The sequence below is a fragment of the Stegodyphus dumicola genome, chromosome 1 (genome assembly GCF_044657685.1).
Source record: "Stegodyphus dumicola isolate Sdum_Otavi_A_Nest chromosome 1, ASM4465768v1".
NCBI classification, from domain to species: domain Eukaryota; kingdom Metazoa; phylum Arthropoda; class Arachnida; order Araneae; family Eresidae; genus Stegodyphus; species Stegodyphus dumicola.
Window position 1 is genome coordinate 185,876,096 of NC_140768.1, and position 18,422 is coordinate 185,894,517.

The 18,422-nt window shown below is 32.9% G+C and overlaps 1 long non-coding RNA gene across 1 annotated transcript; it reads right to left on the reverse strand.

Annotated features, from left to right (window-relative positions):
* Positions 1-987: 987 nt before the first annotated feature.
* On the reverse strand, positions 988-17,816 carry LOC146999407 (uncharacterized). The gene is made up of 2 exons (XR_015043032.1): positions 17,521-17,816; positions 988-1,270 (listed from the first exon to the last, which is right to left on the reverse strand). It is a non-coding gene; the product is annotated as an uncharacterized LOC146999407 (long non-coding RNA).
* Positions 17,817-18,422: the final 606 nt, after the last annotated feature.

Consider the following 18,422-nt stretch of genomic DNA (forward strand, 5'->3'; position numbering starts at 1 on the left):
CTACTAATTATATCCAATATTTTTGTGACTAAATAGAGCTAATGTTGAGAAAATAATTGTTAAATGTGATGAAAATAATATTTTATTTTTAATATGATTTTTTAAAAAAAAGCTGTTTTTTATTGTAGTATTTTAAACATTCAAGATTTTATTGTATTTCGCTGTTGTTAATGGCACATAAACTGATTTTAGTGTAATTATGAAAATTAGAAGTTTAACTGGTTTGGAATTGCTTATAATTCTAAATTATAATTTTAGGGTAATTAAATATTGTAAGTATATAATGATAATTAAAACTTTTATTTATTCCTGCAGATTGTTGTATGTTAAAAATATATCTACATGTTCTTTTATCTGTGTCGCAAAATTCTTAAGTTCTACCACATTGAAGAAAAGTCAACAAATGTGTTGGATCAAAAAAAAATAAATAAATAAATAAATAAATAAAAAAGAGTACCAAAACACTTTACATGACAGCTATTTTTTACATTATTAGATGACGTTAATAACTATAATGTGCTATTCTGTTGCACTTAAAGCTTTATAATGCAGACAGTGCTGTATAAATTGTTATTTAAAACCATTCTGTTCTTTATAATTGGTAAGGTAATATTAAAATTTGGTGCTTACGTCTGCTTAAAATATTATCTTTGAAAAAATATCAGTTAAATATTATATTTAGTTCCACTGTAAAGAGTATGATTTCAAATCATGGTGGATAATTCAACTTCAGAACAATACTTGTCAGACATCAACTTAATTCTAGAGATATAGTCAAGGAAAATCAACAAGATTATAGTATGTTGCCATGAATAAGAAAATTTAAAAAGACTATATCTTAAAACAATGTGTTTCCCAACTTTTAGCCTCACGGCTCACATGCATATTTTAGTTTTAAGTTATTATAATCCACTTGCATAATCTTGCGATTTATCATGATCAATATATATATAGCTGTTCTTAAAAAAAGAAAGAAAGAGACAGATATTCATCATAAAAAATAATTTAATAATGAAGTAAAGATAAATATATATGAATTAATTCAGAACTGATGGTAAAAATAGACATAGTAGTATGTTTTCATAATTAGTGATTTGGTATCCATTGTTTCAATTATCTGCAGTTTTTAATACACCAAAGAATAAATGTCTGTGTTCCAAAATATAACTAGACTGAGCATAGTGTAATAAGCCAGTGATTCTCAACCTTTTTTGCTCCATGCAACACCTTTCATAATTGCTAAACAGCCACACACCCCTCCTTTCTGGAACTAAAAAAATATTGGACATTTATTTAAATTTAGATTATTTTTTAATGTGTTTGATAAATTAGACAAAAAAAAGTACAAACAGCATTGATAAATATCAAAATTTGAATAAAAGTATGCTTCTTAAATTCATAAATTAAAACTAAATACGTAACAGGTAACCGCATCCCCCCTGAAGATACAAAATCCCCCCACTTGGTTAAGAACCCTTGCCTTATACTGTTCTCTTCTGACATTAGTCAACTATAAACAACTGCATGCTGGTGTCACATAGATGTAGCTAAATATAAAGATGAAAGTGGTTGCTCCAGAATTTTGTATGTTTTTAATTAACAAATTCCCCCATAGATTTGTGTTCGTTTTTTATTTATGCTCTACTTGATGATATAATTTTATTAACTGGTAATCGTGACTGCCATAGTTGATGGTCATAGTAAAGGCAAGTTTTACAGGAAATTGTCTACGTCTCAATTGAAACGGCAACCCTGTGCCGTGGCAACTTCACCCCATTGGCTGGTACAGTTACGCAAGTAACCAATAAACTATCGTCGACAAACAGACACTTAAGCCGCATATATATAATGGGGTGAAGTAACATCATCTCCTCCGAAACGGCTGGCTCCCGGGCTTAGAGAAGCACACCGTTGGATTCCGCAGGTCCGTGTCACGCCATTTTGACCATTCGCGTCTTCATGGGACTTTACTTAGCCGAGATATTAATTAAAAACTAATTTCCCCCTATGTTTTCCCTACATTTTTCACTTTCTGTCTTGGGTTTCCCAATTAGAGGGATTTGGATACGTGCCAAATTCGTTTTTCTCGAATATCTGCGGAACAGCGCCGAGTTTAAATTCGAGACGCGTATCCTCGGATTCCAAAAATCTCTTCGAATCCATCGATACCGTTCTCATCTTCGTACGACTTTAATCGGTCGAGATATTAATTAAAAACTGCGAAAACGATAATTTTCGCGCTCATTGTTCCGAGTGGCAACAATAAACTATCGGCGACACACATTTTAGCCGCTTATATAATATATAAAGATGATGCATGAGTAGAGTAAATGTACTTTATTATTACTTTATTTAATCTTGCTAAAGCGTAATTTATCAATTAACCATGATTATATATGTATATATTATACAAATATCCTGCTTTTTATAGTATTTACTGTAATCTACCATGAGATGTAAAATGTATTGGGTTCTTTGAAAAGTTCTGCGGTTTCTTAAATTAAAAGGCATTTTCTTATTGCTGAAGGAATGATGTCATCGAAGCAGATATTTAAATATGGTTGTTACGTGTATCCGTCGAATTGGTAAACTGTAAGTTAGTTTTAGAACACAAACTTTAATGAACAGAATTATTTACAATTACAGAAATTACAGTTACATTGTTTCGTACCGAGAACAGAAATATCGTTGCTTAATGACTGCGTAGGTCGAGAGTGAAACTCTCTTCCTCGTTGCCTAGACGATCTCCACTCGCGCTTGCGCAGCGTTGCCACAAAAGTTTTAAAAAAAGAAATATTTCAAACTCGTAACACTCCCCGCCGATTGGATTCTTAATCCAATATTTCTATCATTTATAAAACAATGCAATATAAAATTAAATGAAAGTTATACAGCAATTACACTCAAAGTACAATAGTAATATTAAATATAGGAATGAAACTTAAATACAATAATTAATGCACAGGTAACACACAAATATATCGTACAGATCTTTTAAGTATCTTGCCTTGTGGCAAGCGTATGTTCACAACTCTTATTTTCCCATCACTTCCAGTGAATATTTCTTCTAATCTTCCTGTTAACCACTTGGTGCATGGTAGGTTTTCTTCCTTTACCAGCACCAAGGTTCCAACCTTTATGTTACTCTTACTGAACTGCCACTTATGGCGTTGTTGCAAATTATTTAAGTAATCTCTTTTCCAAAGCTTCCAGATTCTTTGAGAGCATCTGGAAACCTTTTCCCACTTGCTAAGCTTATTTTCATTGATATCTGTAAGTGGGGGTTCTGCGATGGAAGTGATGGGTCTCCCAATAAGGAAATGCCCTGTGGTTAGGGTTTCAAAGTTATCAAAATCAGCCGACAATGGAGTCAATGGTGGAGTTTAGAACTCCTTCAATTTCCGCTAATACTGTTATGAATTCTTCCAGAGTAAAATGAGAATTTCCGGCTATGCGTTTTAAACGATACTTGAAAGATTTTACGCCGGCTTCGTACAATCCTCCAAAATTAGGAGATCCTGGAGGGTTAAAATGCCAATCAATTGTTTCCTCCGTGAAATATTGAACCAATTGTTCATCTGGAGAATTTACGATTTTCAGAAGTCGTTTTGGCTCGGCATCTGCGCCAACGAAATTTCGTCCATTGTTAGTGAAAATCTTAGAAGCCTTGCCTCGCCTAGAGAAAAATCTTTTCAAACTAGCAATGAAACCTGTTGATGTTAAATCACTCACAAAGTCTAGATTTATTGCCTTAGTACAAAAACATACATAAATTGCTACATATATTTTATTCAATACCCCCTTTCCTCTGTCCTTTGAATTTCACGTAAAAGGGTCCGCAAAAATCTATGCCGGTAACCGTAAATGGAGGAGAAGGTTCTATGAGTTCTTTAGGCAGTTGGCCCATCAACTGTTGCTCTACAACTGGTTTGTTCTTTGTGCACGTGACACAATTGTGTATCACCAGTCTGCACAATTTCCTCCCGCTTAACGGCCAATACCTTTGCCGTATTACGTACAGCAAAGTCTGGGATCCTGCATGCAAATATTTCAAATGAAAATACTCTACAATCATGTAAGTCAAGGGATGTTTAGATGAGAGGACAATAGGATGTTTAATGTTATCGTTAACACTATAATTTATTATTCGTCCTCCAACGCGAATAAGACCATTTTTATCAAGAAAATTAAGAGAAGCTAATTTACTTTTACCTTTTACATTCTCACCTTTTATTAAGGCAGAAATTTCTTCCGAATACTCACTTTGGGCAAATTTTAAGAGAACAAATTCTGAATTGTTCAACTCTTGACATTTCAGATACCCACCTTTTTTGTCTTTAGGATTTCTATAGTTATAAATAAATCTAAAAAGATAAGAAACTATACGAATAAGTTTAGAAAAATTATTAGTAATTTTAAGCAGATCATTATAAAGCAAAACATTCTGGTTAGTTTTAACTCTTAAGTACACTACAGTCCCATATGCCCTTTGGCTGGCATCGGAAAAGACGTGGATTTGAAGTTCGTTGGCATCACCTAGGCTACCGTCGAGGATCCTCCTAGGGACTTGTAAGTTCGTAATATCAGATAACTCAAGCTTCCATTGAGTATACGTTTGAAGAAGGTCTGCTGGAAGTTCTGCATCCCATGAACACTTCCTAAGCCACAGTTCTTGGAATAGACATTTGAGTCTGATTGTAAACGGCGTTAGAAGACCAAGCACATCGTACAATTTTCCCGCTGTTTTTAACACAGTTCTTTTTGTAACACTTTCTCCTTTATTATACTCGAGTAAATCTTTCACATCAATAGTGATGTAGTCTTGATGCACGTGCCACGGAAGACCGAGAACCTTTTGTAGTTTGTCAGTAGGACTGGCCTCTGAATGAATGGGATGGATTTTGAACCATTTGTCTTCCCATATTTGTAACAGTTCCTTGCTGTTAGAACTCCATTTACATAAATTCATTCCTGCGTCAGCCATAATCCTTTTGGCTTTACACGACATCTGAAAGGCAGATGAGACGTTGTCGAGAGCTCCAACAAAATCGTCGACATATAAACATTTATCGAGCATTTCCACCGTCGCGGGATGCAACTCTCGAAACCTTTCGATGTGTTCTTTAATGGTGGCAGACAGCAAGAAAGGACTGGCGTTGACGCCAAACAGAACACGGCAAAATCTGAAAATCTGGATGTCATAATGTTCATTTGTACCTGGGTTTTTACTTGGAAGCAGAAATCGTACTACATTTCGATCCTTTTCATGCAGAGATATCTGCAAAAACGCTTTCTCGATATCTGCTAAGACGACCACCGCATTCAAACGGAAGAAGACAAGCATGTTGAATATCAGAGGGTTAAGGCTAAGTCCAGCGTATAAACAGTCATTCAGAGAAAGTTCACCCTGTTCATGTGCACTGGCATCAAAAACGTTTCGTTTCTTGGAACTGACGGAGTCTCTGTAAACCATTGAAAATGGCAGATAAAACAGGGGCTTATCACTTTCTACCTTGTCATTTGGAACCTTTTCGATGATACCCTGAGTTTCATAATCATCCAGTATTTCTCTATAGTCGTTATACAGTTCTGAGCATCTCTCAAATTTTCTCTTCAAATGTACTAGTCGTCTCCTGGCAACTGCTAAGTTATCACTTGTCGCGCTTCCATGGTAACCCAACTTCGTACCTCCCCTCCTTATAACACACAGAATTCTTAAAGAGTGTTATGGCCCTAGCTTCCTCATCTGAGTGTACACTTTGTAGGACACCAATTGATTCTAATTCCCAGAATTGTCTTAAACCCTCATCGACACCATTTTGTATAAAATAACATCGAGAATTATTTGGAGACACGACGGGAATAGAACCTGTTACCATCCATCCGAAAACTGTTTCAATTAAAGTGATAGAATTACTCCTTAACTGGATTTGGTTTCCCCTTAATAATTCGTAAAACACGTCACCTCCCAAAAGAAGCGATATTTTTTTAGGTAAATAAAATTTAGGATTAGCATACTTTACATTTTCTGGCAATTTTAAATTTTTTCAGCTGGAACATTTCCAGCAATTTCTGGAAAAATTAAGAATTCGAGTTCCTTACCGAAAGATTCTTCGTCGTTAGCTATGCGCGTATAAATTTTTTCCGAAATCGGAACTACAGTATTTTTCAATCCAATTAAATCTGCTCTATATTTCGATCTTTGAAAGCCTGATAAATCAGCTGCTTCCTCAGTTATTAAATTTCGCATCGAGGCTGAATCACATAACGCATTTAACTTTAACCATTCCCCATTGGATTGCCTTAAATTAACTCCGTGGAGAGAAAAATGGCGCTCATGCTAGGCGATTCCGTTGGGTCAGCGCTAGGCTCGTTGGCTGGCGCTGCGATCACGAAAGCTGGAGGCAGGGTCTAAACATAGCTCCGAAACATAGCTTCAAACAACTTGTTCGCTGTTTACTATCAACAAGAGAAATCCAAAAGAAACCCTGACACGGAATATTCATATAAGTAACATTCTGTTGTTCTCTATACAATATCTTATTCTCTAAAATGCCATTAAATTTCTTTATTTATTATTTTCATAAGATTCTAACATTATACAATAGTTAGTAATAGTAGCAATTCATGTGGTTCTTTCCTTCGTAACTATACCGTAGAGACGCCACATTCCTTATCAGTAGTCCGTTCTTATCAGCAATTCACACCCTTCGGAGGCTCCCCTCTTCGTGCTCAGGAATTTCTTGAGAGGGAAAAAAAGGGGATTTCTTGACCATCGACGAGTATAGATTGTGATTTTTGTAACTAAGATCTCCGACTTTTTTTTTTCCAGGTATCAAACTTAGAATTATGAGCAAATATAAATACAGTGTGACGGAATTTGTTAAACTTGTACTATAATAAATTACAACGGTTAAATTAATAAATTAATTTTATATTTAACTAATATTTAAGAAAAATAAACTGTATAATTTATTTTTGCTGATATGCTCTCACACTTTGTATGGATTTATGATTTTGTCAATTACTGTTTTTCTGAAATGTACATGAATGTTTTGGGAACGGTAATAGTTAATGTTACTTGAGTTAAAATATTATGTACATCTCTGTGTTGATATATGTCTTTTCTAGTTAGGTCTCAAGATAAGGGCATATACATTACCATGTAGGAATTCATTTATTTATTTTTTTTAACTTAGCTAAAGTTGCTTCTTTAACCCATCAACGAGCCCGCCTCTCGGAACGAAATGCTTCGAAAACGGTCGCGTTGTCAGACAACAAACCCCTCCAAAAAAAATCGCTTTCGTTTTCTGAAATCTCTCTAAGATGGCCCAGCCTAAGGCAGTATGTTTGCTTCCCCTTAGTGTGATGGATAAGCCATAAAATTGCCTCCCCGCTATTGAATGCCAAGAAGAAGTTGTTCCGTTTAGTTTCGTCTCCCTCCTCTTTCTTTGTACTAGTAGCCTGTAGACTTGTTTCTTTTAACATGTGACTGCCGAATTTTCCGAAATCTTTTTAGAATTTTAGCTTCCAAGTTTGTGAACATTCAATTATTCGACATGTTTTATTGTGCAGCATTTTAAGAAAGATCATTATTTATTTTGTTACACAATTTTTTTACTATTTACTTATCTATTTTATTTAGTTTTAGTAAACCAATTTATTTTGGGAAATTAAATTTTAATCCATTCTTTTACCGACTCAGTTTTCATCACATTATAAGTCCATACATATTTACGATGAGAGTACAATATTTATCAGAAATTTTTGGAAAATTTCGCATATGCATTTATATTTTAGCGTTGAATTTTTTCCACAAGTTGTTCGTTTACTGTCGAGCTCATCTTCGTCTTTTCAGCGTGGAATTGGCAAGCATAATCTTCCTAATATTTTTCGGGATTTTATAGCAATTTCTAGAATTTTGGCGGTTTTCTACAAATATTTTGGTAAGTTTAGCTATTATACAGTTGCTACTAATGTAGAATTTAAAGCCAAAAATGTATTCCTTCGTTGATTTGAGAGATCGCATTTCGAATTTAAACGGAAGTTTAAATGAATTTGATACAATCTTACCACAGACTAGAAAGAATTATTTCTCTGTGTTGGATGGATTTTTCTCACTTTTCTGCATTTGATACATTAAATGCATAAAGCAGACACTCACAAATAGAATTTAAATAAATTTATTTAAATAAATTTCTCTTTTCATTTAAAATTTGTCATTATTAGCACCTCCCGCAGTTTTATGCAATCATAGGATTTTCTGAATTCTATTAGGTCGTTAACATAATTTCAAGGCCTAATAGAAAAGTGATAATATGGAAAGACTATGTCTTGAGTACCAATAGCCAAGTATTTGTAATTAAATAAAATAATATTGAATACCAGCCGCTTTTTTATTTATTTTTAGTCATATAACAAAAGATAAACAAGAATACTATTACATCTAAGAATTATTTAGTAAATTATTTTGCTAATGTTTTATGAATGAGGAAACACGGTAAAAATGTTTTAATGATTGAATTCACCGTTAAAAATCAAACAAACCCCAAAATTCCTTTTTCCCATAACTTCGTAAAATGCTTTGATTAAATATGATTTGAATGAGTTTTCCAATTCTGTTTTGAGTGATATAAATATTATTAAATTAGGATATAAATATTAGGATATAAATTATTATTAGTAATAATTTTTGTATTATAACTTAGCAGAATATCGTTTATCGTTAAAAATTATATCTAAAAGAATTAAATTTTGAAAAAGAATAAAAAATATAATTAACTTTTCCATTTTCTCCTCTATGCATCTATTTATATAAAAAAGGAATCTGGCTAGGGAATTTACGACTTGTATATGAACTAAAAATTGGTATCTTGACAAAACTTGTCAGAGCATAAAAAGCTTACATTCTGTGATATTAGTGTATTAATCATACTTCTGTATCCGTAAATGCAGTTTATAATTACCAGCATAAGTATCATAATGGATTTTATTAAAACGACAAAACTGAATGCATGATCCTAGCATTATCAAAGTACGGCTTTTTATCCCGTTAAGAATTGCTTGGTTCGTAACCAACACGAGTTTTATTTTTGAAATGTTATTCCAAATAAAACAGGAAGCGTTAAACTATATGCATTTTAAACAGTTTTACTTTTTTGGAAGGGAACCTGACTTCCGCAGGCTTACTGACACTAAGGTCTCGAAAGACTATTTCTAGTCAATAGAGTTTTTTCATTCATTTTCATTCTTATCTAGAGCTATCTTTTTTTCTAACCATTGTAAACTACAGATATAGTGGGAAAAAATTCTCATTTTACATAATTTTCGGATAATTACATTTTACGTTAAATAATTTTAGATTTTGATTAACGCAATCGATGAATATGGCAGAATAATAGTTTGTTGTAAACATTGTAAATTTCAACGTTTTTTAAGTAAAGTTTTCAAGTAAACCAAACCAAAGATTATTAAATTAGTCTTATAATGTTTACTGTTTGGTTTTCAGTGTTCTGAACTTGCATTTAAAAAAACATAATTTAAATAATCTTTCTTTACGCTAGTCGCTTTTAAAATGTTTACCTATGTAAACACTTACTAATGTTTAATGTAGCAACTTTGTATGTACTTAACGAAAGACTTAGAGGAATTTATAAAGAAAACTAGTTCACACGGAAAAAATCACGAAATCTTCCCTACAGCCAACGTATTGACCAGAAACCAAAACCAGGTCAAAAAATACTTATGATCATCTCTTTTATCCACATAGCCATTGGTAAACTTTTCAAACTTATACTTGTTCTTATTGCAGTTATAAACAGAAATGTGAACACTCAGATACTGCGCTTGTTAAAGTTAGTACAGTCTGCGGCTGATTCTATATCTGCCGAGGTGTTTTCGAAAAAAACTTGAAAGATTATGTTACCTGCTGAGTCATCGAAATATTATATATTTGTTTATTGAAACTGAAAATTTTATAATTTTCTATAAAACTGCAATGGAATTATTGCATTGAGTAATCTTCAGTGTGATGTAATTAGTGTCCTAAATATAAAAGTATGCAAAAATCAAATTGGAAATTACAGCAAATCAGTCCCTAGAAATATGCTATGCCTGTATTAATCTAGTAGCAATCAATTATTCATGAACATTATAGTATGCATGCCATATAACAATTTGTCAGCAGTACAGGAAACAATTTCGATATGCGTGCCTTTTCTTTTAATAGTTTTTCTCTCGTTACTTTTAAGATAAACATATAACTTGAAATAGTTTTTCTTCCTCCAGCTTTCACTTATTTATTTCTTAAAATATCTCCACTAAAATCAGAGTGATATTATTAACGATTTTTCTTTATTATATAAATATAAAATTTATCCTTTATTATATAAATAATTGAAATGCTTAAATTTGACATTCTAATAAATATTTTATAGTAACTCTCTGAAAAATTTAACTTCTTTTAAAATGTATGAAAATGAATTAAATCGTGTATTTTTTCCAGTCTTAATGATAATAGAATTTTAGAATCATCAGTTATATATCCGTATTGATTATGAGAAATTATCTCATTCTTCTTTGAGCTGGAAATTGCTCAATGGAGCTTCTTCCAGCTAGAATTTGAACTCGGGGTGTAAGTGATAGTAGATCGGACTATCAGTCGGAATGCCTGTGGTTCGTATTCCGCTGATAGGATAACGGATTTTTCGTGTTTTTTTTTTTTTTTTTTTTTTTCTCATAAAAACGTTATGTCTCTTCAATGGCACCCCAACGAAAACATGTCAGACGATAATTCGTTAACACATGAATTATTCCGACAGTGCCTCGTGCTTCTTCTCTCTCGCCCTTTAAATGAAAACAAATAATAAGGAATTATGCCATTCTCACTATCTTGTTATAAATGGAAGTCCTTCCAGCTAGAATTTGGAAGACCTCCTTATTAGAAGCACAAAGAGGGCACTGCTGAATTTTCGCATTTCTTGCTTCGAAAAAAATCCAATGTATCTGCATGGTATCTTTCTATTTGTGCAGCATTCGAAATTATTCCGCTTTCGCAAATTTTTCAAATTTACTTTTTCTTGTATCGTTATTCCATTTGTCGTATATTGATAGGTGAAACAATGCAGATTTCTGTCTATTTTCTTAAGTTTTCGTATCGGCAGGAAAATATACTGTCACACTTAAAATTGGTTTTAATGCTGAAAATGATTTGATTGTTTGGTTCTATTTTTCCTTTTTCTTCCTTTAAAGATTTATTTTTCTTCCATATACTTATTTATTTATTACATTTTAATCTAATAGTCTCCCAAAAACTAAAGCGATAAAAAAGTTCTTTGATTCCAAGATAAAAGAAACTTTCATTATGCTTTGAATTTCTTCAGCAATCTTTCACCAGTAGGATTTATTTTCTTCTTTCACCTACTGATACTATGTGATTCTATATATGTAATATATCTGATTATGTATGTGTGTGAGTGTATCTAAAGGTTTAATTGATATATATATATGTCATCAATGATATATATATATGTCATCAATGATATATATATATATATATAATCAATGATATATATATATATGCATTCATATTTTAGCATATGTATATATTATAATGCATATATATATATATATATATATTGCATTTTATAATTTCATTACACAAAAATTTTATACCTTAGGGAGTATATCTTTTATAGTAGATTTTGGGAATGCTTGAATTTTGAGTGAAAAGGAAAGTCAAGATTTCTACTACTTTACCCCGTTCAGTGCTCTCTCTTTTACTGAGGAATTAACATCATAGGAGGGCTGTTTTTGCCCAAAGGTTCGGCCTTTGTGGGAACGGTTAGGAGAAACCGGAAAAGCAAGAAATAATTTTTCATTCATGAATTGACATCTTCAAGAAGCATTGACTCTCAGTGAGTAAAAGACAAACATCTGGAAAGATGTATTTAAGCATAAAATGGTTTTCGATTCCAAATAACATTAATTTAGAGAAATTTTTGTGGATGCAATATATAATATTGAGATAAAAGTATAAAAGTAAGTAAAAGAGGGCGATGTAGGGTGATTTCATTGTTCGACTGTTCGATACACTATTCGACTATGTTAGAGAAAGGCCTCAAACATAGTACTGTCGGCCCTGTGTTTAGATTTGCTAAATTTACTAAAGCACACGATATCTATCTACCAAGATAAAGGTATTCTACTTCCGACGAGCTTTCTAAGAAACACTTACACGCATTTAGTTTACATGTTGAGAAAAATCATAAAAATTCCATGCAGTTGATCTATTTCGTCGCTGAAAATAGAAGCCAAGAAGAATCGATAGTGTTCTCTGGCTTCAGGCACCTAGATTTCTCACTTTGAATTTGGAACTAGAAATATAATTACAAATGTCTCTACTAGGGAAGATCAAAATTCATTATTTTTTCACACATGTAAAATCTGGATAAATACGTTTTCTCGTTTATAAATTACAGAAGATTTTTCAATAATTCCTGATATTTTAAAGGAAACTTTTGATGTATTTGTTTCCTGTAACAGGTCTAAATAATCATTCATTAAAGCCACACTAATTTTAATGATCTGGAAATTAACAAATGAGTTGAACTCTTTCATAATTATAATAAAAAACTTAATTTGGGTTTAAGATTACCTCAGAAGTGATTTTTTTTTTATTTCTTAATTTAGATGCCTTACAATCCAACAGTTATTTCCCCTATTCAACTACGGCCATATTAGTGGCCGGTAAATACTGGTAGTTCGATTTACACCCTGACGAACGAATACGATGGCTGAATGGTATTTTTCCATGTTTTTCCCTATATATAACATGAATATGAGACTTTTCTCGTTAAAAAGTCCTCTACGAAGGCATCTCTTTCCTTAAAAGCAGATAGTCCTCGTGTGTTTTGCTGCATTCAAGTAATCCTTACCTTCAAACTACGGCACCTGTCACACTAAATCAAGATTAAAGGTTTCTAAACAAGATTTTTAATCGGCCTGCGGTGCCCAAGCGCTAAAACCGCTGAGTACTGGTAATCCTACATAAGTTCAAATCCTGGTGAACACGCTTGTTCGGTGAAAGTTTTCTACGTTCAATGTGAAGGAAATCTAGTTTTCCTCAGAAAGTCCTCCCTGATAGTTCCCGTCCTCTTGCGCAGATGCCAATTCCATTAAATTTTCTGCATTAAACACAATTGTAATTCTTTCTTTTTAAAGAAATCTCAGGGGAAATAATTGTAAACATCAGATTCAGTGCGATTATGAATTATTATTTTAAAGTAGTTAAAATTTTGAGTGAGAAAAGCATTTTTAATACGCTCATAAACAACCCCTCCTCTAAACTGGCATCAAACTGTGTCGATTTCTAAAACAATCTATATAAATACGTTTCCAAAAAATTCTGCTAAAATATTAAAAGTTGTATTTGTAGAGCATTTATTAGTTAGATTTGTGACTACCTACTGAACTTTTGGTTTTTGTAACTATAAGGTATTTTCTCCCGCCTTCTTCGTGGTGTAATGGTCAGCACGCACGGCGTGTATTCGAGAGGTTGGTGGTTCGAGTGCCGGCGAAGGCATTGCTCCTATTTCACATGTCCTGCTTCGAAATAACCTAATGTTTCTATAGTGGCACCCAAACCAAAAATAGGTGGTGGATGATGATTCTCCGCCGCAAGGATTTGGCGATTCGGTCCCCTAATCCCCAGTCGCCCTTTAAAAGGGGGAGTATATACGGTATTTTCTCCCGCCCGTTTTAGCATGCATTCGTGGTCTCAGTACGCTCGGCGCGCATTCGAGAAGTCCGTGGTTCGCGTCCCGGGTAAGGCATTGCTCATTTTTCATGTCTCTTGCTGTTAAAAAAAATGTAATGTCTCTAAAAACCTTCCATTCATAAGAATAGTAATAAAGTCATGAAGCATAGGGGGTAGGGGGGAAAAAAGGAATTTTAAAGAAAAGATTATTTTTACAAAATGACTCAAAATTTCTTGAGACAGTATAAGTAGTTATATAACTCAAATAATTAAATATTTGACCTCTTAATTTTACCAGTATTTCTGTATAGAAATAAAACATTATTAAATATCTTTAATGAGTATCATAGATAGTGGAGCACATCGAGTGAGCTTCACAATATTTTCAAAAGCAGCCACTTTGACAAATGAACAGAACTGTCGGGAATCGCTTATGAATGTCACTTACACGTTTCATAATGCCAATAATGTTATAAAAATAACGGTTATGCTATATCAACAACTTACCGATCTTTCCAAAGTGCTTAAAAATAGAGCTGTTCCAAAAATTGTATTCAGTTCATTCACGGTGTTTAATCAAAAGCTCGTCGTCGATTTTTGAACTGCTTATCGATAAGCTATTGAATTCAGATTTTGTACAATTACGTTTACGGATGATAATAATTCGATTTAGAGTTTTTAAAATTTAATGTCGAAGAAATTTTTTGCGCATATTTCCATGTATGAATAAACTAAAAATCTTAAATTTTTAAGTTTGCATCATTTTACAGAGCGTAAAATAGCTTTTGAAATAAAATTTGCATGAAATTTGTAACCTAATTTCTGATTTGGGGGCGAATTTTGTTTTAAATTTATATATTTTTTCGATTATTTGAGGTAATAGGATACTTGGAAGTAAAAGACTGAACCAAAAGTAATAATAATAATAATAATAATAATAATTTATCGCATAGATTAATGGTAATAAGAGATTACTTAATAGCTTCTTTGCTAAATTCCTGTACAGTTTTATAAGAAGAATCATAGGCTCTTAAATTACGAAATCAAATAATTGAATCGCATTGTCAGATGTATAATATTTATAAATTTATCAAGACAGCCTCACGTTTTTATTATTCGTGATATAAATTTGTAGAAGAATTTTTTAAAGAGAATTATTTAATCTCGTATTCCCATTAAATTACACGATACATTATTTTTAAAACAAAGGGCGTTAGCCGAGAAGGTCTATTAACTTCATTTTTTCATTTTCCGTTGAAAACTATGTCAGTTCACTTTTCAAACTGTTGCTATCACATATTACAGCCCTGTATTATATTTAAAGAAATTAAATAATGGTTTTGGTTTATTAGATTACGGCAGAGCACTCGAGGGCTATCTGCCTTGAAATTAAATAATGAATAATCTGCATAAATATATGTATGTTTCTCGCATTGTGATAAAACAACGGCACCTAGACCCATCCAATTTTAAATAACGTACATTTCCACCCGAATATGGGCATCTCGAAGCCGAGATTTGGAATTTGTTTTATTATATGTTTCCTATTTCGTAAAACTTCAATGAATTTTTTATTAAGAAACTCAACGATTTTAAAACGAGCAAAGACAACACTGTATGAAAATAATAATATAAAAAATTATCTTCAACGGGCGAGACTGTGTATCGTAAATTCTAAAGATATGCTCATTTAAAATTTATTTTGCGGTATTGATGTTTAACTGAAGTTTTATGGTTTAAGTGCGAAGAACATGATATTTAAAAATAAAGGTAACCGACAAACCGTTAAAAAACGCTCTTTGGGCGTAATGTAAAATCTAAAAGATTTGCATTCTCAGATTTTTATGTTTGCATTTATTACTTTTATTTTTCTCGTTTTAATTCATTAATGCTCTTATAGGTAAACGTTCATTTTGTAAAAAAATCTATTTTTTATTCAATAACTGCTCTAAAACAGAAATTCTTAAATCCCTTTATATATGCATCCACTTTGTAACTGGTAATAAATTTGTTTCTTTAGAGTCAGTGCAAGGCCTTTATCCCAAAACATCAAGAAGATTTCTCCCCACGCTAATGACAGCCATTACCTATTGTCGTCAGGATTGCATGAACCCTTGTCCCCTTAGGCATTGGGGGTTGGAAGACATACAAAAATACGGGCTAGTCCTTTTTGGCGTGTTTTTTCGATAATACAAAAACACGGGACTGTCCGTTTTCGAGGATACATTTAAACTAACAATAATCCGTAACGAACCGTTAAGAGACCTGCATAAAAGAAAGAGAAAATCCGGGTGAAACCGTTAATGGGTTAAGACACTAATTTTTGCAAATGAACTCCTTTTAACTACACTCATGGACACAATCGTATTTTAGGATATTTTCTACTTCTTTTCCTTTTCTTTTATATGCCCTTTTTTTCCCCTCTGTTATTTTTGGGCCATTTATTTTAAATTTTATTTTGTCCCATCTTCTCTTTCTGGCCTTTTGAACTTGTACAAAATGTACGAAGTTCCTTTTTACTCTCCTCAAATACGAAATTGCCCCCCTGTCTATGTACCTTTCCTTCGCACCTATGCTTGATTTTTCGCCCATCGGTGCAGAAAGACTTAGCGAGTGCGAAACAAGACATCTGTCTACTTTGTCTGTCTGTCTGTCTCTCCGTGGAGAGAAGAACATTTTTGTTTGTATTAAGTGGAAAAAACAAGAAGCGTTTTGCGTTTCGCTAACTGAGCCATCTGGCACCGGTGATTGCGCAATACTTGGTTTCAAAATTCCTGTCCTTTCCCCCTTCATCGGCTCCACTGTCAATAATAAATCATGCTAATTTTTTGGTTTTTGCCTTTCGAACGCGAAATTTTCTCCATGTAACATTGTACTATGATTTTTGTTACATGTTTTACACTTTAAATGAATTTTCTTGCATTTAGACATTGCATGAAATCCAAGACAGTTATAATACAGATTAAACTTTCTAACGTATTTTAATCTCTCGTCTGCGTTTGATTCAATAAAACTTTTACATCTGAAAATGGGGTGTGATTCGGTGCATCCTAACATACAATTATTTTTGTCATTTTTTACTATTAGCGTTTTGAATTTCGGAGTTAATTTCCGTTTAAATTCATTTGCTCCCATACCTTTGTTTACGTTTTCCAAAGCTTGGCATCTTTTGTTTATAAATTCTGTAAACTTTGCCCAGCTCGGTAATTCAGAACCTAATTCCGTTTCGTATAACTTACGAGTATCAATATCTATTCGTTGAAGAATTGCATATTATATATTAAGATATGCTTATATATTAAGATTGCTTCGCAAAGAGGGTTTGCGTGTAATTCCAACTGTTTTAAGGATCACAAATTACTTTCGATTTTATCAAGCATCTGTCTTAAATTAGATGCGTATTCACATTTAACTTTAGAGCAGTTAAAAATTTCATTAATATGACTCATTATAAGAAACCGCGCGTTTTCCAAACGTTTTTTTAATGCTTCGAATAAACTATTATATGTATCATTTACCGTTATTAGTTGTTTGGCATTACCCTTGAGTGCTGATTGAAGATAATATAATTTTTGTTGTTCTGACAACTGATTATTATTATCAATTAATGCCATAAACTGTGATTTCAATGATAGCCATTCGGCATATAAACCTGAGAACTCGGGAAGATTAATTGACGGCAATTTTACTTTACAGTTGCCAGAGGACGGACTATTTTTAACATTTGCAATAGAATTTTGATTGAGAATTTTTCGAAAGCTTACCTCGCATGTTTCGAGGTCAATTTGCAGATCATCGAGGCTTGCTTCAAAGGCTGGCAAATCAACGTCCGAAAGCGTGCTGTAGCGTTCGTTGCGTAAATCTTCTAACTTAGAACGTAGTTTATCCACTGCATGAAGCTTTTGAATAATTATCCGTATTATCCACTGGCACTTCATCTTGTAAGAATGACTTTATTCTCGTAATTCGCGATTTTATATATCTTCGTTTTCGATTAAAGACTGTTAATTGCGAGAGTTCCACAGGAGCACTCTCTTCCTCGTTGCCTAGACGATCTCCACTCGCGCTTGCTCAGCGTTGCCACAAAAGTTTAAAGAAAGAAATATTTCAAACTCGTAACAATGGTCTTTTCGATTCACCTTGCATAATTAATTCTAACATGTGTTGTGGTATAAAATTTTGTGTTATTGTATTGCTAATAATGAAGAACTATAAAGTTTATTTTATGCCCTTTTAGTTTAAAAAAGGAAAAATTGCTAGGCGGACTTTTCATATTGTGTATGGACAATGTTCCAGATAACACAGTTTAAAAGTGCTTTGAGAAGTTTATATCCGGAAATTTCAGCCTCGAAAATGATGCCTAATCTGGATTACCATCCTCCGTAAATAAGCAGCTATCACTGAAAATCCATATTACACAGTTTAGAAACTATCAGACAGACAGTGGCGTAAAAAAGAGTATGCAAAGAATGCCGTCCCATAAGGAGCCGAAGGCTTAGGGGACCCTTGAATGTCCTGAAACGATTTCTAATCTCGCGCAGTTGACATATTGTTTGTTCATAAAGTCTATCATATCAAAGGACGAGAGAGCTATCTGCCTAATGGAAAGCATGGTATCTGAGAGAAAGTGACTCAAATTTACTTACACAAATATAAAAAAAAAATT